At 45.3% G+C, this 20,207-nt stretch overlaps 1 protein-coding gene across 14 annotated transcripts in view; it reads right to left on the reverse strand.

Annotated features, from left to right (window-relative positions):
- The window catches only part of DUS2 (dihydrouridine synthase 2), a 1,383,726-nt gene that overhangs the window by 842,927 nt on the left and 520,592 nt on the right, over window positions 1-20,207 (reverse strand). The window contains exon 1 of one of the 14 annotated variants that reach the window (XM_073605127.1): window positions 10,465-10,586. The exons of the other annotated variants lie outside the window; for them this stretch is intronic. The gene's annotated coding sequence lies outside the window, so the exon portion shown is untranslated. Of the gene's footprint in view, window positions 1-10,464; window positions 10,587-20,207 lie in introns of those variants that run through there. 14 annotated transcript variants of the gene reach the window in all.

Here is a 20,207-nt window from a genome sequence, read left to right on the forward strand (position 1 = left end):
AGCAGACATATCAGCCTAGATGTCACATCCCTTCCACAAACTCAACCTATCCAAAACCGAGCTCATGATATTCCCTCCCCCAGGTGCCACTTCCCCTGATTTCTCTGTCAATATCAATGGCTCAATTATCAACTTGTCCCCCCACGCCAATGCCCTTCATGTAATCCTGGACTCCGAACAAACTTTTCGGACCCACATTCTATCGTTATCCAAAATTTGCCGCCTCAAGCTCCGCAACATCTCAAAGATACGCCCCTTCCTAACCAATGTCACCACAAAGCTTCTAATCCACTACCTGGTCATCTCTCGCCTTGACTACTGCAACTCCCTCCTCATTGGCTTACCTCTAAATAGGCTATCCCCACTTCAGTCCATCATGAACACTGCTGCCAGGCTCATCCACCTCATAAACCGCTCAGCGTCTGCTATACCCCTCTGCTAATCCCTCCATTGGCTGCCACTCAACCAACTAATTAAATTCAAGATACTAACAATAACTTACAAAGCCATCCATAACCTGGTCCTCCAGCTACATCACTAACCTCAAAATACCAACCTAATTGTTCTCTTTGCTCCTCCCAAAATCTCCTGCTCTCTAACTCCCTTGTCATCTCATCCCATGCTCACCTTCAGGACTTCTCCAGAGCCTCTCCCATTCTATGGAATGCTCAATCTGTCTGAGTTTCTCCTACTTTGTCCACTTTCAGACGATCCCTGAAAACTCATTTCTTCAGAGAAGCCTATCTGGCCCCCACCTAATAACTGTACATTTATTTTCTCCATCAGCATATCCCCCACAGTTATTATCTCTTGTCCTTCCCTCTTCGATTGTAAGCTCTAAGGAGCAGGGCCATCTGATTCCTACCGTATTAAAGTGTACTGTATTTGTACTGTCTACCCTCAAATTGTAAAACGCTGTGTAAACTGTTGGCTCTATATAAATCCTGTATAATAATAATAATATTATATTCTACAATGCGTTTTTTAACCGCTTTAGCCCCGGAAGATTTGGCTGCTGAATGACCAGGCCATGTTTTGCGTTTCGGCACTGCGTCGCTTTAACTGACAATTGCTCGGTTGTGCGGCGTTGCACCCAAACAAAATTGACATCCTTTTTTTCTCACAAATAGATTTTTCTTTTGGTGGTATTTGATCATCTGTGGTTTTTATTTTTTGCACTACAAACAAAAAAAGAGCAACAATTTTGAAAAAAAAAAAAAAACACAATATTTTGTACTTTTTGCTATAATAAATATCCCCTTTTTCTTTTTTTTTAAAAAGCTAATTTTTTCTCAGTTTAGGCCGATATGTAATCTTCTACGTATTTTTGGTAATAAAAATCGTAATAAGCATATATTGATTAGTTTGCGTAAAAGTTAAAGCGTCTACAAAATAGGGGATAGATTTATAGCAATTTTTTTTATTATTATTTTTTTTTTTTTTACCAGGAATGGCGGCGATCTGTGATTTTTATCGGGACTGAGACATTATGGTGGACACAACGGACAGTTCTGACACATTTTTGGGACCATTGGCATTTATACAGCGATCAGTGCTATAAAAATGCACTGATTACTGTAAAAATGTCACTGGCAGGATAGGGGTGATCAAGGGGTTAACTGTGTTCTCTCTCTGTGTTCTAATTGAAGGGGGGATGGGACTGTCTAGGAAAGATGACAGATCACTGTTCATACTGTTCATATCAGTCTCTTCTCCCCTCAGAGAATTGGGATCTTATGTTTACACACACAGATCCCGATTCTCGGGTGTGTCATGTTGTGGAAATTGTATGAAGATGTATTTTAATATGTATTGTCATAGAGTCTCCCAGTGTTAGTACTCCCGCAGCCCGCTCTAAAGAGCTGACTGGGGAAGACTGATGCTGGTTGAGATCCGTTTGGTAGTAGAACGCTCCTTGGGGATGTAGAGAAGTGTTTGCCGAGTGGGGATCTGTACGCCAGCAAAGGGCCCCTGTGCGATGCACAGAACGATCATCTGGAGGGGATGTGTTTGCTCTGCAAAGACATTATCGTTTTAGCAGATGTGCGCTCGTGTCACCCCTGTATGCCTGTTCAACATATTTGGGGTGCCATGGCTTATACCTGCAGATAATGTCCCTTCTACATAGACAGTAGTATAGTCCGGGAATGCGTTGTTCTCTGAACAACGCAGAATAAGGACTCGTGAAAAACGGTAAAAACGGGAGCCTTTGGGTGCGTTATGGTCGAACAGCGTCCATGATTTAACCCAGCCATGTGGCTTCCATTGTCTAGCTGAGGATAGCTTACAGAGACAGGGGACGGGAAATCATACACGCTGCCCATGCCCAGACATGCCCATAAGACTCCCCTAGTCATTGTTAATTGGTTGTTGTATAACCCCTCCTGATTCAGGGAATGCCTGTGCTTGATTGGTCGATTGTGAAACCATGAGGCTCTATTGTTTATATGAATAAAAGGTGGCTTCCAGGAAGAGATGAGGGCAGATGAAGGAGCTATGGTGCTAAGATGGTGATTACGTCTGTTTACTGGGGAAAGGGGGAGACATGGGTTATTTAAAGATGCATTATACCATTAGACTGAATGAGTGCTTATTAGCACAAAAGAGTATGGTGGTTTATCCATGACAGTTACGAGCGATCGCGGGAGCCTGGCGGTCATCGCGCCTGCTGGACACTCGCATCGGCTCCGGGGGCGAGCAGTGAGTGCGCGTGCCCCTAGTGGCCACAGGGCGAAGCGTCGTAACATAACGTTGTTTCGCCCAGCCGTGCCATTTTGCCACAGTAAAACTGTGGCGGCTGGTTGGCAAGTGGTTAAAGAACATTTTCTGTGGCCAACATACCGATGGCCACATGGGCATTGAAGAATGTATACAACATGAGTAAAAATTACAAGACACAAATTCATCAATGTGACAGGAGTCACTTTTGTGCACAGGGTGACTGAGAAAATATATCTTGATTACTTAAAATGGGACAGTAATATTTGTACCCAATATCTCCCAGGATATATGTGGGGACTATTCTTGGTTTGTTTGATTCTGAACTCAACGTGTTGGTTGAGGGAGCTGATCACATTGGCCTCTAGAACTGGGTAGGAGCCGGACAGTCTTCTCATACTATAGTTTGTTGCCTACTAGGCTGAGGAGGGGGGAGATCACTGTTTGTATTGTTAATTGTAATTAGCTACTGCCATTGTGAGAAGGAGTCCTGTGTTTGAACTTATGATAGTGTGTCATCTACTGTGTGAAGCTCGGTGACAGCAAGCCTGACCTGTAGTGAAATCCTGATTTATCATAACAATGACCAGGCTGCTTAAGGTGATTAGTTAATGAGCTCATATTGATTGGGTTTCTGATCACAGGTGTATTTTCAGAGTAATATGAGCAGGCGGTATACACCTCCTCTTTTTACTGTATATAAGACTTGTATTCCTTTCAATAAAAGTCATTCCTGTTTGACCTTCAAGACAGAGCCTCGTCTTGTACTTGGGGGGAGAGTTATTCATATGGGTTTCTTGTTCGGCTGATCGGAGTGTTTGGTAGCTGCCTTTGTGTTCGGAAATGGAATGTCCTAAACGGCATTTATCCCTTTCATACTCGGGGTGTCGTTACAACTGGTGGCAAGCAGCGGGATGATTCCCACAGCCCAGAAGGACAGCTACAAGAGGACATAGGCCAAGGGAAGCAGAGTATGAACGGCTAAAGCGCTCTACCCTCAAGGACTTACTGGAGAACCGGGGCCGACCGACCAACAACCATAAGAAGAGGGACATTATCGCAGAACTAGTCGAAATGGATAGAGCCGAAAGACCCAACATAACTGAAAGGCCCTGCGTAACAGACAGGACACCCGAAGAGGCAAGTTTTGATCGGGCTGTTAACATAAGACTGGCACATTATGGCCCTAACCCTACAGCAGAGATCATAGACCGAGTTATAGCGGCTGTGAAGGCAAATTGGCTACAGCAAAGAGGTCCTGCAGCAGCAGAAGTCACAGCAGCACCAACTGAAAGGAGAAAGGTACATTTTGCTGCTTTTAAAAATTTCATTGAAGCAGAAGGGGAGATTGATAGGTACCTAGCTGATTTTGACCAGCAATGTCCCCCACACCGGGTGCCCACAGAGGAATGGGTTACCATTTTGTCTGGGAAATTGTCCGGCCGGCCAACCCAGACGAGGAGATTATGAACTATGGGGTGGTAAAAGAAGCACTTTTGGCCAGGTATGCCATCACACCGGAGGCATACAGGAGGCGGTTCCGAGCAGACTGGAGACTCATATATCGAGTGGGCATGCCGCCTACACCGCACGGCATCCCACTGGGTCGCTGGATGCCAAGCAGTATCCGGGGAAGAGGTGTTGCAGCTGTTCCTGCTGGAGCACTTCTTTGACAAGCTGTCCCCAGAAGTCAGAGAGTGGGTCTGGGACCGAAAACCTTTCACCTTGCCTGAAGCAGCTCGCCTGGCGGACGAATACACAGACGCCCGCAAACTGGATAACCCTGGGGTCAAGACAACAGCTCGGGTAGATTATCGATCAGCACCACCCTCTCCAGCTGGCGCCTACCAACCAGTCGTACCGCCCTACAGCACCACCTGCAGTGGCCACTTATTCTCAGCAGCCTAGGTTCAACTCCCAGGACTACTCACAACCCATCAGGTGTTTCGGGTGTAAACAGTTAGGGCACAAAAAGCCAGACTGTCCATTGAATCCAGCCAGGCAGTCCCAGTCGTGGAGAAAGCCAGCAGGGGGGAGCCCCGCTCATCCATGCTTACGGCTCACTGTGTTGAGGAGGAAAAACATTGGGGCGTCCTGCACGAGGCGGATCCAGTACAAGCAGCTAACCAAGATAACAGGCAGACTGTCGGGGTTAATGGAAAGGTAGCCAATGGCCAACGTGATGCTGGCGCCACCATGACCCTACTACAGAAGAACCTCATCCCAGACAGCCAACACACCGGTGACACTGTAGCCGTAAGGGGAGCAGGAAGCACTGTTTTACGGCTACCCGTTGCCCGTGTTCACCTGGATTGGGGGGTTGGTTCTGGACACGTGAATGTGGGGGTGATGAAGGATTTGCCAGCGGATGTACTACTGGGGAATGATTTGGACCCCCTCATTTCTGCTTACGTTCCAATGGGCCCCACTGACCCAGTGACTACCCGTGCCAAGACCCGTGCTGTTGGAACCGGCCCGCTTGCTTCTGAGACCCAGGTAAGACTATCTTTCCCGACATGTACCTTAAATCAGGCTCCCCTAAGCTGGGATACCCAAGAGGCATTCGGGAGGGAAACCCAGGAGGACCCGACCTTACACAAGTATAGGGCTAAGGCAGATACTCAGGAAAGGGGAATAGATGGGGAGCTTTATGAATGGGTGTGGGATAGACTGTATAGGATCCCTAAGCCATCCCCGAGAAGTAAAGCCCCTTTGCAGAAACGACAGCTGGTGGTACCTAAGAAATACCAGCTGGAGATCCTGCGAATCGGGCATGAGGTACCACTAGCAGGACATCTAGGGTCCCGTTGCACAGCCCATAGAATTACACAGAATTTCTTCTGGGCCCTTTTACCGCATAGCCGTTGACATTGTGGGTCCCTTGGCCAGGCCTAGTCCATCTGGGAAAAAGTATATTCTCCCCGTGGTGGACTACGCCTCCCGTTACCCAGAGGCGGTAGCTATGTCCAACATTGAAGCAGAGACAGTAGCTGATGCCCTGGTTAAGATCTTTACTAGAGTGGGGTTCCATAAGGAGATTCTCTCTGACCAGGGAACCCAGTTTACTGCTGTGCTCACCCAGCAGTTGTGGAAGGTGTGCAATATTAAGCCCTTGTTGAGCTCACCTTACTACCCCCAGACTAACGGTCTCTGCGAGCGCTTTAACGGGACCCTCAAGCAAATGCTGAGGACCTTTTCGGACGCTTGCAGAGACTGGGAGAGATTCCTCCCTCACCTGTTATTTGCGTACAGAGAGGTACCCCAGGAATCTACTGGGTTCTCTCCCTTCGAGTTAATCTATGGGAGAAGGGTCCGTAGACCCCTCGATCTCATTAGAGGACACTGGGAGGGAGAGACAGAGCAGGAGGGGACCCCCATAGTGCCCTATGTTCTGGAACTCAGGGACCGCATGGAGCAACTGTCTCTGATGGTAAGGGAGAATCTCCAGGGGGCCCAGGGGAGACAGAAGAGATGGTACGATCGGGGGGCCCGACAGTGCATCCTCCAGGTTGGGCAGAAGGTCTTAGTGCTCAAGCCTGTGAAGACTGATAAGATGCAGGCATCTTGGCAGGGCCCGTATAAAGTAGTAGCCCAGGTATGTAATACTACCTATGTTATTGCCAGCTGTGCAGATGGAAGAATCCAAGGAACCTTTCATGTGAACATGATGGAGTATCAGGAACGGCAGGAGGATGCTGCTGCAGTATGTGCCCCTGCTGCTGACGACTCTGAAAGTTTACCCCTCCCTGACTTACTAGAGAGACCCCCACACTGACCTCATTAGCCTCATACAGCTAGGGGACCGGTTAAGCCCCAAAAAGAACAAATAGGCTAAGCGCCTTCTGTGGGAGAAACAGGTGACTTTATCCCAAAAACCAGACTACACGACCCCTACCGTATCCCTGAAGCAGAGAAGGAATGTGGAAGGAGATACAGGAGATGATTCAGTTAGGAGTCATTGAGCCCTCTGACAGCCCTTGGGCCTCGTTTGTAGTCCTGGTGCCTAAGAAAGATGGAACTACACGGTTCTGCATGGACTACAGGCGACTCAATGAGAAGACCACCACTGACGCCTACTTGATGCCCAGGGTAGACGAACTGCTAGATCGTATAGCCAGGGGACGTTATTTAACTACAATAGACCTGTGTAAGGGCTTTTGGCAGATTCCCCTGGCCGAGCATGCTATCCCCAAGTTGGCATTTGTTAACCCGTTTGGCCTGTACCAGTCTAAGGTCATGCCATTCGGGATGAAAAATGCCCCGGCTACCTTCCAACGTATGGTGGATAGGCTCCTCGATGGCTTTCAGGATTTTGCATGTGCATACCTGGATGACATTGCGATCTACAGTGGGTCTTGGGAGGAGCACCTGGTTCACGTAGGGGTGGTTCTGGACAAGATTCGGGCCGCAGGCCTGACCTTGAAACTGGACAAGTGCCATCTAGGTATGGCGGAGGTGCAGTACCTGGGACACCGAGTAGGATGTGGGAACCAGAGACCAGAGCCAGCCAAGGTAGAGGCAGTAGCTAACTGGCCCACACCCTGTACTAAGACTCAGGTATTAGCCTTCTTGGGGACTGCAGGGTACTACCGACGTTTTGTTTCTGATTATAGTGCTATCGCCAAGCCCCTGACTGACCTGACGAAAAAGAACTTACCTAGGTAGGTCCTGTGGTCTCCAGCTTGTGAAGCCGCGTTTCTAGCCCTCTAGCAAGCACTTGTAAATGCCCCTGTCTTAGCTGCCCCGGTACCTAACAAACGTTTCCTTGTCCACTCTAGACCTTCAAGACAGAGACTTGTCTCGTACTTGGGGGGAGAGTTATTCGTATGGGTTTCTTGTTCGGCTGATCGGAGTGTTCGGTAGCTGCTGTGTTCGGAAATGGAATGTCCTAAACGGCTTTAAGCCCTTTCATACTCGGGGTGTCATTACAATCAATTTTAAATTTGTTCCCAGTAACTTTGGAAATAAATGTACTTCTTTTTATTTGATTTACCTTACCAGTCAAGCATTCTCTATAATGTCTGCAAGAGAAAAAAAAAGACCTTACTTTCCAAAAAGGTCACATTTCTCTTAGGGGATCTCATATCCTTTTAACCACCCTATCACCAAAACTTGGGGACCTCATTTACAGAAATGATGGGTCCAAAGGGAAATGTGGGCAAATTGTCCTAAAAAATTAATAATATTGACCAATACTTCAGGAAAATGCTCTCAACCTCAATAAACTGGGCATGGAAGCCGGATATGAAGCTCCACTGGTGTCCAACTACATTCTTCCCATCCATACCCAGATGGTAACTTATCTTTCAGACATTCTTCTCTTGGAATAGCCAACATATCCTTTATAGTTGTATCAATACTCTGGACAGAATACCCCTTTCTCCAGAAACCTCTCAGTATCTAGGATTGCTCCAAAAATTCCCTCTCTGGTATAGTTTCTCCTCATCCTCAAAAATTGGCCCTTTTGAGATATTACACAACCATTTAGGGTAATGTCCACTATTTATTGCCAAATTGCTGTTCCTATCTGGGGCCTTTAAACAAATGTTTGTTTATAGTTTGTCAGCTACTCTAAAAATTGTGAGATCAAGGAAATTAACAGACTGAAAATGATAATCTAACTTGATGTTATTTGAGTCATTACTCACAAGCCGATGTAAAGATTTCTCTGTATCTGTCCATATAAGGAAGAGGTTATCAATAAACCTCCTGCAGGGGCAGCTCCTGTCAGGGCTGGGCTCAGCCCTTTCTCCGCTGAGCTGGCCGCTCAGCTGTCGGCTAATTGCCAGCTCCTTTCTCTCCACAGTGACTCAGCTGTTGATGATCTGCTTGTCAGTCCTGCCTACTTAAAGCCGTCCATCTCACTTCATCTCTGCCTTCGCCTTTGGTCACATCTCAGAGACTTTTTCCTGCGTTACTGTTGAAGATTTGCTCGGCTGACGTCCCTTCTGGCTCCTGATCCTGCTTGCTGTACTACTACGTTCATCTGTCTCTCTGACATTGGCTGACTAACCGATCTAGTTACTGAACTCTGGCTATGTATTAACTACACTTACTCTGTTTACCTTTTTATTATTATTAAACAAGTGTGATTAACTGTATGTCTGTCTCAGTCTGATTCAAGGTTCCTGACACTAGGCAAAGGCCATGAATTCAGAAGATGCAGTCAGTCCACTTGTTGGTAATATTTTTTTCAGATTGGATGACCAGGATCACCGCATGGATCAGTTTGCCATGGCGTTACAAACGCTCCTGAGTCGCACGGCTCACCTGGAATCTTTCACTATGGCTGCTCCGGTACAACCTGTGTTGCAGGCCGTCCCTGCTGCTGCTCCAGTCTCTGTGCAGGCACCCGCCTTGAGTATTACCTCTATAAGAGGCATGTCTGGTTCTGCTCCGCTTCCCCAGTGATTTGGGGGCGATCCAGTTCAATGCAGAGGGTTTCTCAACCAAGTTGAGATATACTTTGAGATGCTGCCCCAGGCGATTCCCACGGACAGAAGTAAAGTAGGTTTTGGGATATCTTTGCTTTCTGAGAGAGCCTTGGCCTGGGCAAACCCTCTATGGGAGAGGCAAAAACCCGTGGTCCTGAGTTACCCAGAATTTGTGGCTACCTTCAAAAGGGTATTTGACGTTCCCGCGTGCTCTGCTTCTGCTGCCAAGAGGCTCATGTCCATCAGAGTACGAGAACTGTTGCCGATTACGCCATTGAATTCTGTACTCTGGCAGCAGAGGTTGCTTGGAACAATGAGGCCCTCGTGGCTGCCTTCTCTCATGGTCTCTCGGATAACATCAAGGATGAGATAGCAGCCCGAGATATACCCACTGAGTTGGAGAGGTTGATCACATTTGCCATCCTCATGGACTTCAGATTTAGAGAAAGACTCTCTTTTAAGGAGCGCTGGCGCAAGCCTCCTGTACATTTGTCTCCGAGCTTTGCAGTCCCACCCGTGCCTCCCTCACCTCCCATGCCTCCTGGTACCGAGTCGGTCTGTGAAGATGAACCCATGCACTTGGGCTTCACGCGTCTCTCTGCGAATGAGAGAGCCCTTAGGAGGAGGGAGAGATTGTGCCTTTATTGTGGCCAGGCTGGTCACTTTTTGAAGTCTTGTCCTACCCGTCCAGGGAACGCCCGAACCTTGAGGTCCTGTCACAGACAGACTTTAGTTGGCGTTGTTTCGTCTCCAGTTTCCCAGAAAGATAAGCCCCTGGTTACCCTGTCATGGGCTGAGTCATCCGTCGAGCTCTAATTGACTCTGGGGCTGCAGGCCTGTTCATTGATGCTGCCTTTGTATCGAAGCACTCGATTCCGCTGCAGCTGCGTGACGCTCCACTTGCCATTGAGGCTCGACGGGAGACTTCTACAGCCTGTCCCTGAGACTCATGAGCAAACATGCAGCACTCGATGGGTGCCAGTAATAATAATTGTTGTAGATAATGTAAACAATCAAGTTCATTTATTGGATGCACTTAAAAATTAAAAGTCTGACATTGAAGATTAAAATCAAACAGTAAAATCAACCTTAGTTAAAAACAAAAACACTGTCAGAATTGAAGTACTCCGAAATAGTAGTGCCAGTGATCCGCCGTGACTCCAGGAAGCAAAGGGTTAATGTCAGCAAGTGTGCTGTGTGTGTCAAGCCTCCACAGCAGACTCTGTGCCTGTAATGTACATAAATAATGGAATGGGAGGGTTACAGCTCACTGAAGTGCAACAGAGGCTGGGACGAGGAATGCCAAACTTACTGTGACGAGAGATGTAATGTAAATCGTGTCCGAAGATTCCACTGGTCCTGCTGGCTGGCCAATCACGCTGGGACCTGGCTTCCTGAGCGGTGCTCTGGCTTATGCACCTGAATCCAAGGACCAGAAGGACCTGATCTGAGCCGATCAGAGCCGATGAATGCCAGAAATGAGGAGAAGCCAATGCTGTACGGAGACCAATGCTGGGCAGATCGCAAGCTCCGTTATGTTGCCGTGGCGACCATGACTAACATGTTTCACGCGCCTGTGCTTTGTCAAAGTCATGGGCGCTGACGGCAAAGCAAGATAAATAGGCATGTAAATGGGAGGGGAGTGTCAGCTCTTGTGATGTTAACCCCTTGTATGCAAAAAACAAGTAATACAAATGTACAATTGTTGCATGGACCCAAAATTATAGATACAAAGAATATATTGCAATCAAGAAAAATTGTGATTCAAGTATAAGGAAAAATGATGATAAACAAATGAGAAAAAGGGAAAAAAAGAAAAATAATGATAAATAATTAAATACATAAAATGGTATTTGAAATCAATATTTAAAATGGACAAAAATACAAATATAAATATGTATATATTATTATTATAAAAAATACTAAAAAAATATTGTTATTAAAGAGAATAAATAATTAATTAATGACTAAAACATGATACAGGAAGGAAATAAGTTTGGGTATGGAGAAACGGACTAGAGGAATTTTTTGAATTTTTTTTTTTATACATATTTTTTTTTTAAATCAGTAAAAGACACAGAGATATTGGACTAACAGCCTGGACTTAATCATTATTGAATCACGCTGAGGACATCAATTTCTTCATTGAGTCCCTTAGGCGAGAGGGAACCCAATAAATACCGTATTTATCGGCGTATAACACGCACTTTTTTCCCCTTAAAATCAGGGGAAAATCGCGGGTGCGTGTTTATACGCCGATCCCCTGCGATCCTGACCTGTCAGAATTAAAAAATCGCTGACCGCGATTTGAAAATGGCGCCGCCGGCGCCGAAATACACAGTGCCGGTCCTCGGCTCTTCTCGGCGGCTTTCGGTTTCACTCGAGCGCCGCCCTAACCTAGCCGAGTATACTCGGCTAGTTTCGGATAGCTCCGCTCACCGTCCGAGTGGAACCGAAAGTAAACGAGAGCCGCCGAGAAGAGCCGAGGACCGGCTCTGTGTATTTCGGCGCCGGCGGCGCCATTTTCAAATCGCGGTCGGCGATTTTGAAGCTCACAGGCTTCAGCAAGACTGCACTGGGGCAAGGCTGGACTGGGGCAAGGCTGGACTGGACACTGGGGAAGGCTGCACTGACATGGCTGCACTGACATGGCTGCACTGACATGGCTGCACTAGCAAGGCTGGACTGGACACTGGGGAAGGCTGCACTGACATGGCTGCACTGGCAAGGCTGCACTGACATGGCTGCACTGGCAAGGCTGCACTGACATGGCTGCACTGGCAAGGCTGCACTGACATGGCTGCACTGGCAAGGCTGCACTGACAAGGCTGCACTGACAAGGCTGCACTGACAAGGCTGCACTGGGCAAGGCTGGACTGGGGCAAGGCTGCACTGAGAAGGCTGCAATGATGGGCATTTAAATGTAAGTTTTTTTCCCTTCAACTTCCCTCCTAAAAGTTTTTTTTCCTTAAAATTCCCACCTAAATTTAGGTGCGTGTTATACGCCGGTACGTGTTATACGCCGATAAATACGGTATATCCAAAAAGTCTCCCTTCGGCACAGAAGGGAGAACCTTTCATTTTCTGTTAGGGTACCTCTAGGAATGGCCTCGATGGCAAGTACTTCTATTTGTCGAAAATCTTTATTTTGTACCTGGCGGAAATGTCGCGGAACACTATGTTTAATGCATCCCTTCTTAGTTAGTCTGCGATGCTCACCTATTCTATTTCGCAGGGTACGTATCGTACGACGTACGTATACAAGATCACATGAGCAACGCAAGACATATATAACAAATTCCGTAGAACAGGTAATAAATTGTTTAATCCTACTTTTACTGTTTGATTTTATTCTTCAATGTCAGACTTTTAATTTTGATGTGCATCCAATAAATGAACTTGATTGTTTACATTATCTACAACAATCTTTTATTGCTGGCACCCATCGAGCGCTGCATGTTTGTCCATTTGCTATTTACTTCTCTCCATAAGTTGGCAGCTGCACTGGGCTCTAGCCTTTTGATGAAGTATCAGTAAGACAAGACAATGGTTTTATAATGATGCCAGTTTTAGCGCTTAAGGACCTACATTGTTTTTTTCATGCTGTTTTGGATTGGTCATAGCAGCTTACTGACTATCACGTTGTCCTATTCTGGATTGCACAGTTATCTACACATTGTATTGAAGTACGGACAATTAGCTCCTCATTTGGTTTATGGGCATTGTGTTCGGACATGTTGCAAGTCATCACATAATTTTTTGATGCTTGATTATTGAATTGCAATCTTCCTCCCCCTCCCACCCCTTTTTTTTTTGTTTGTCCTCCTTCACCATAGGTCTAATAGATTAGAAACCATCTTTAATAAGATTGATTTACTTTGTGTTTCCAATTCTAACAATAATAATCACAATGGGTCCAATCCCACGAACGGTCCCCTGCATACAGAGGCTTACGAAATACAGATGCGCAAGGCATTTCTTAAGCTTCAAGATGCTAAATAATATGAAAATTCCCAATGGTGGGATTTGGCCTTCTTACAAAAGTATCTAGAATTAGGGATCACCCCTAGGGGTCTCCATATTAAGAAGCAATGCAGCTTTTTAGACGAGGATCTCACCAAGGAGTGGCAAATGATAAAAATCCTAGTACAACAAAGAGAATGGAAACTCAAGTTTGCAGAACAACATTTCCTTGAGAAGCAGCAAGCTGTAGAAAAGTTTAGCTCTTCCTGGTTATTTTTCTAAATGGTTAGAGGTACAAGAAAAGAATGTCAAAAAGGATGAGGATTATATAATCTCTAAAAAAAAACCAAGAAATTAGAAAGAGACTAACAGACTACAAATCAGGTAACGTGTTTTTCGGATGATAATAATCCACCTGAATGGGAGAAGGACACACGTTCTTGTATTCCCGGGTCTGGTAACACCAATAGGGAACGTGTACACAATAATCATGATAGCAAAGGAGGAAGTAGGAATATTAGAAGAGATAACACCAGAGATGATAATCATAAAAAGAAGACCAATAAACAGAAAAAGCAACACAACAACAGACCCATGGTTATCATTGTGATTTGGTTCCATCCATAACATACGAAAATGGTTCCATATCTGCTTCCAGTATTTCGGGTATGGATGGTGTTTTGCAACCTATGTCAGTCCAAAAAATCAACCTCCACTGGTCTAGACACAAGATGTCTAGACAGTGACCTCATCCTCATTGATCCCTCATTGATCCCCTTGCCCCCCTATCCAACAGATACAGTCCTTTATCTAAAGATTGGCCTAGAAGTTGCCCCAACCACTTTAGTAGGTGGGGACAATCAGTTTTGGATGACGCTTTTTTTATCCCAATCTCCAAAGGGAGTGATGCAGCTCAAAGAGAAACGAAAATTAGACAAGGTAGAAGAGGGCAACGACAGTCTAAGGCTGAACAAAAAGGAGAGGATAGACATCATATAGATGACAGTACTATCAAAATATTTAATCTATCCACGCACAACTTAACAGCAGAATCGACTATTGAAGAAAGACCTGAGTTTTTCCCCCTCCACAGGTCCAAATAAATTTGGCCTTTTTAAAGATCTAAACAAATTTATTTGTTTACTCACCTTAAAAAGACACTATGCCAGGCCTAGTGCTTCCAACAAAATCTGATCGTTCTGAACGCGGTGACGTAAAAAAATGTACGTTGGGACTATAAACAGGGCACTAGCCAATAGCTTTAGTCTCTTAATTTATTCTGAGCATGCATGGCACTTTGTGCGTCGGATTTGTGTACACACGATCAGAATTTCCGACAACGGATTTTGTTGTCGGAAAATTTTATAGCAAGCTCTCGAACTTTGTGTGTCGGAAATTCCGATGGAAAATGTGTGATGGAGCCCACACACGAATTTCCGACAACAAGGTCCTATCACACATTTTCCGTCGGAAAATCTGACCGTGTGTACGGGGCATAAGAGTGTAAATCCTACACCAATGGTTACTGATGATGATGCAATTTTTCAGTCCCAAAATGAAATTCTACAGATCCTAGAGGACTTATGGGCGGAATGCAACATTGATAGCGATACACAAGGCCCGTGTCAAGAGCCAGACATTACACACACTGGGTTTTTTTTTTTTAAAGTTTTATTTATTGCTTTTATAACATAACACTTACAATTAAACACAAGACCCAATGGGCCACACACAAAAAACACAAAAAAACGGAAGAACTATTAACATCCTTCAGCATTGAATCTCTCCTCCTCCTTCCAGACCTTCACTCAATGACCGGATCGGAACAATGATAGTAAGGCCCCCTTCCCCTAATAACAATTAACAATACATTTCAATATGTCAAATGGTTATATACCTGTTGAATCTCACATCAGATGCATATCATTATGTGCCACTTAATCTGCCACCGTAGTTTCACTATTCATCCAACTGCCCCACACTTTGTCAAATTTCTGTGGTATGCCCCTGCTAATATAGGTAGCCTTGTAAAAAGGTGCAGCTCTATTTACCACACCCTTCCATGCTGATACAGATGGAGGATTGGGGTTTTTCCATAACACTATTGTTTTCCTAGCGTAATAGTTTAGTATTGTCAGTAAGGTACGTGTTACTCTCTTTGGGGCTAGATTGTCTACCAAACCCAAAAGACACACCTCTATCGTAGGCTGCATATTAATGGCGGTTACTTCAGCTATACATTCTGTGACCCCCTTCCAAAAAACTTGGATGCTCGAACAATTCCAAAAGATATGCATCAAATCAGCAGTGAGGGAACTGCACCACCAGCAACCGGGCGACTGGGTAGGGAACATCTTAGCCAATCTAGCTGGAGTAAGATAAATATGATGTAGGAATTTAAATTGGATGAGTTGGTCCCTGGCGGAGACCAATCTAGCAAAATTAATGTCCCATATATCGTCCCAGTCATCCCCATCCATCTGGGGGAACACCTCCTCCCACGCTGCCCTACACTTTGCAAGGATATCTCCTCCCCCACTGAACATTTTTTGTAAATTGTAGACAGGGCCTTGTCTAAAGTGTCCTCTCTCAACAGAGACTCCAAATCACTCATTTTCAGGGTAACACCAATATCTCCAAACTGGGCATTGTATGCATGCCTGAGCTGAAGATAACGAAACAAGTGAGTGTTTGGAAGATCAAATTTAGTTTTCAGGGCGTCAAATTGCAAAAGTTTCCCACCTCCCACTATGTCCCTCAGCGTCTTAATACCAAATTTAGTCCAGATGATCGGATCAGGGTACTCACAGAAATGTATTAATTTAGGATTCTTCCAAAGTGGTGTGTGAGGAGAAATCTCAAAAGTGCTACCCATGCCCTACAGGTTGCACGCATGGATATCGTGAGCCTATATGGAGCCCTGACACCTCGAAGCGGGAGGTGTGTCAGCGCCTCATAAGAACCAACAGCCGCCTCTAGTGTATTAGCAGTGTCATCCTTAGGTAGCGTAAACCAACTGTGTGTGAATACTAGCTGACCCGCTAAGAAATATCTGTAAAAGTCCGGGACTGCCAGACCCCCTTGTTTCCACGGTAGTTGTAAAACCCGGAGTTTAATTCGGGGGTGTCGCCCCTGCCACAGGAAATTCAATATAAGTTGATCTATTCTTTTGAATATAAATCTCGGTATCCATACAGGAGAATTCCAAAATATATATAAAAATAGAGGTAGAAATTTCATCTTTACTAAATTCACCCTACCTATGAGTGTCAGAGGTAAATTTTGCCACGCCTGCAATCTGGATTTTAGTTTAGTCAAAAGTGGATCGACATTCAAAGCAATAAAATCTGATAAAGAGTTGGAGATATGTAACCCCAGATATTTGATCACCTCTACCTTCTGCAAGGGACAATTTACGGGAATTTCACATCTGGGGGATGGCGTCCTGAGTGCTAGAATCTGGGATTTTCCCCAGTTAACTTTCAGACCCAAAAAACGAGCAAATGAATTAAGAATGTCTAAAGCTGCCGACAGGGAATTCTCGGAGTCTCACAAAAAAAGAACCATATCTTCCACATATAGTGCCGTTTTTTCAGTCAAGCTACCCACCGTTATCCCCTGTACCTCCTCAGAGGCGGGTATCCTTGGCGAGTGCCCCTACGCACTGGAAAAAATTCCGATAACATATTGTTTAGCTTTATGGCTGCTGTGGGGCAGTGATATAAAATGTCGATCCACTTCCAGAACTGAGGACCAAACCCGAAAACCTGAAGTACCACTCTCATGTAATTCCAGTCTACGGAATCAAAGGCCTTCTCCAAATCGAGAAAGACCAGTATCCCACCGCTAGAGGTATCCTGGCCCAACTGAGTGTGGGTGAAAACCCTGTGCAAATTAACATCTGTGGCCTTTTTGGGCATAAACCCTGTCTGGTCGGGTGAAACTACATGTTGTAGGACCAACATAAGTCTAGCAGCTAACAGTTTGGTTAGTATTTTGAAGTCCATATTTAATAATGAGATGGGCCTATAAGATGAACACTGCAGTGGGTCCTTATCTGGCTTAGCCAATAATATAATATGAGCCTCGTAGAAGGAGAGGGGGAGGCTTCCTGATTGTAAACAGTCAGCGTATAATTGCAGTAATCTGGGCGCCAGGGTGTCTGAGCACTGGTGGTACCACTCAATTGGTAGACCGTCGGGTCCTGGAGCCTTGCCACTAGGGAATGATCATATTGCCTAAACCACCTCCTCCTCCCTGAAAGCAGCATCCAGAAAACTACTAGCCTCCTCGGGCAGTTCGGTCAGCCGCAGGGACCCCAATGTGTCCCTGAGGTCACCAATGTCATAAGGATCTATAGGAGAGTACAAAGACCTATAGAAGGATACAAACTCCTGTACTACATCCTCCTTGGCTTTTAGCAGCTGTCCGGATGGGGACAGTATGCAGGGAACTACTGTCGGGGATGTATCCCCTGCCGTCAGGAGGGCCAAGAGTTTGCCATTTTTATCTCCCTTTTTAAACACCCGCACCGCACTCCTTTGCAGCTGGCAAGTAGTCACATCCTGATAATGGAGGGATACATTTCTTCTTGCGAACTGTAATTGAGCCAACGTGTCAGGCGAAGGTGAGTCTGCATGAGCCTTAGCGCATTCTTGTTCTTTATCCTGAAGTTGTTTTTCTACACCATTTTGCTCCGTCCTCTGGGCTTTTATGGCTGATATGTACACCCCCCTAGTGGTGGCCTTGAAGGCCTCCCACTCGGTGCGCACCGTTGCTGATCCTTCATTAATCTGCCAAAATGTATTCATATGTGGTTTCAGCAACTCCTCTACTGTGGGTTCCCCCACCCATCTAGGAGACAGGCGCCAGACTCTCCTTGAATACTGAGAGCCTAGTTGCAAGGAAATCTGAAGTGGGGTGTGGTCCAACACCCCCCCGAAAGATAGGACGCCCCAGCTACGAGAGGCAATAATGTCCCATTAGCGAACGCCAGGTCTATTCTGGAGGACGAAGCATGTACCGAGGACAGATATGAATAGCATCTGTCTGTGGGATGCTTCCACTGCCAGATCTCAGTAAGACTCGCAGCTTCCGCCCAATGTGACAAATCATGCTTTGGAGCCCTGTGTGGGTTGGATGTGTCTAATGCATAGTCAAGAACATTATTGAAATCTCTAGCCACCAATAGCTGGAAGGGAGCGTGAGGCGCCAACTTCTCCAGCACCTCGTACAGGACGGTCCCTGTAAAAGGGGGGGAATATATATATTTACGAGGGCCAACTTGCGTGAGTATACTTCAATTATCACCACTAAGTACCTTCCCCCGGGATCCATAATTACCGTTTCTATAGAGCAAGGTAATGACTTGTGCAACAAAATAGACACACCCCTCGCATAAGACGAAAAAGTGGCATGTATGGCTCTGTGCATCCAGGGACGTTTCATGGCCAGGATTTTATTACCTAATAAAAGAGTTTCCTGTAATAACTTTATGTGGGGGTGCTGGGCCTGTAAGAATTTCAACACCAACGCTCTCTTGTATTTTGAATTCAAGCCCCTGACATTCCAGGAGATGATTCTAATATTCAAGGACATGTCTGCAATTCAGAAATTTACCACAAGATGGGGGCATAGGAGCACCAGTGAGGTCCAGAGTCTCACAGAGCCAAACAGCATGCTGAAGATTCACATTAACATTATACACGTCGCTTTGTGATATGGCCTGTTTCTGAGTGTCCCCCAGACCACCAACCTTGTAGTACCGTGAGTGACACCACAAACAGACGACCACAAAAAAGGTGGAGCATATAAATCCATACAGAACATAAAAAAAGCATGAAAGAAACATACACTCCTAAACGGTCTCTTCTTAACAATGCCCTGTCTTGCCAGCTTGAAAAAATGGGGTTATGGAGAACAGAACAAAACACAGACCCCACCGTAGCCAGCAGACTTGATCCCCAAAACCAGAAAACAGTGAAAACTGGAAATGGAAATGTGTCTTGTAGAGTTATTCCATGTTTCCCCTAGGGAGGGAAAAACAAAAAAACAAACCCCCCCCCCCCAAAAAAAGGCAATAGGGCGAGTACTATCGCTACGTGCCTTCTGTGAGTACTCTTTTGTAAAGAGAGCTTCCTGCTCATTGCATATTGTAGCCGAGAGGCAACAAGCAGCCGCACATGCACTGCAACACCTTGAAGACAATAGCAGTTTAGAAGTCCGCGCTTAGGAAAATATTTTAGAAGGGCCGCAGCCTCCCCTTAATTCCTAATAGGAGTTAATTGGAAGTATTTAAAGGAGAGATCTGGGGAATTGGCGCTGTCCTGTTAACATTAGATGTTAATTAAAGATCACAAAAAAATATAAATAAATATATAAAAAGAAAAGAAAAGAAAAGGGCTAAATGTGTATCCCTTAGGTGAATGTACCCCTACGCTTGTGCCAAAAGTGGAGGTTCGGAAGAGGCTCCGGGAAAAGGGCTTCACGTATAGTATACTGTACCCCAGTAAGCTCCGTGTTGAACATCGGGGTTTGGTGAAATTTTTTGAGGTCCCCTCGGATGTCTCAGACTGGCTGGATACATTGGACTAAAGTAATGACTGAGTGCACACGTGCAGATACATATGCGTGGTCTACAATCCTCTACCAAGTTTCCCTTCCCAACAGATTTTCTAGTAATGTGTTTTATCAAGGGAAGCACATGTACAGGACTGGCTTTTTCCTGTGCGAATATTGTCTTCAAGGTATTTAAAGGAGAGATCTGGGGAATTGGCGCTGCCCTGTTAACATTAGATGTTAATTAAAGATCACAAAAAAATATAAATAAATATATAAAAAGAAAAGAAAAGGGCTAAATGTGTATCCCTTAGGTGAATGTACCCCTACGCTTGTGCCAAAATTAATAAAATTAGTGGAAAAAAAAAAAAAAAAAATTAGTGAAAAAAATTGTTTTATATAATGTGCAATCCCTTAAAGTGAATGTGCAATTCCTCTGTATTGCGTAAGTGAATATTACAATATATGGGTTTGGTTTAAACTTGCTCCACCTCCATTGCAAAACTTCACATTTACAACATATCAAATCATATC

The sequence above is a fragment of the Aquarana catesbeiana genome, linkage group LG11 (genome assembly GCF_042186555.1).
Source record: "Aquarana catesbeiana isolate 2022-GZ linkage group LG11, ASM4218655v1, whole genome shotgun sequence".
NCBI classification, from domain to species: Eukaryota; Metazoa; Chordata; class Amphibia; order Anura; family Ranidae; genus Aquarana; species Aquarana catesbeiana.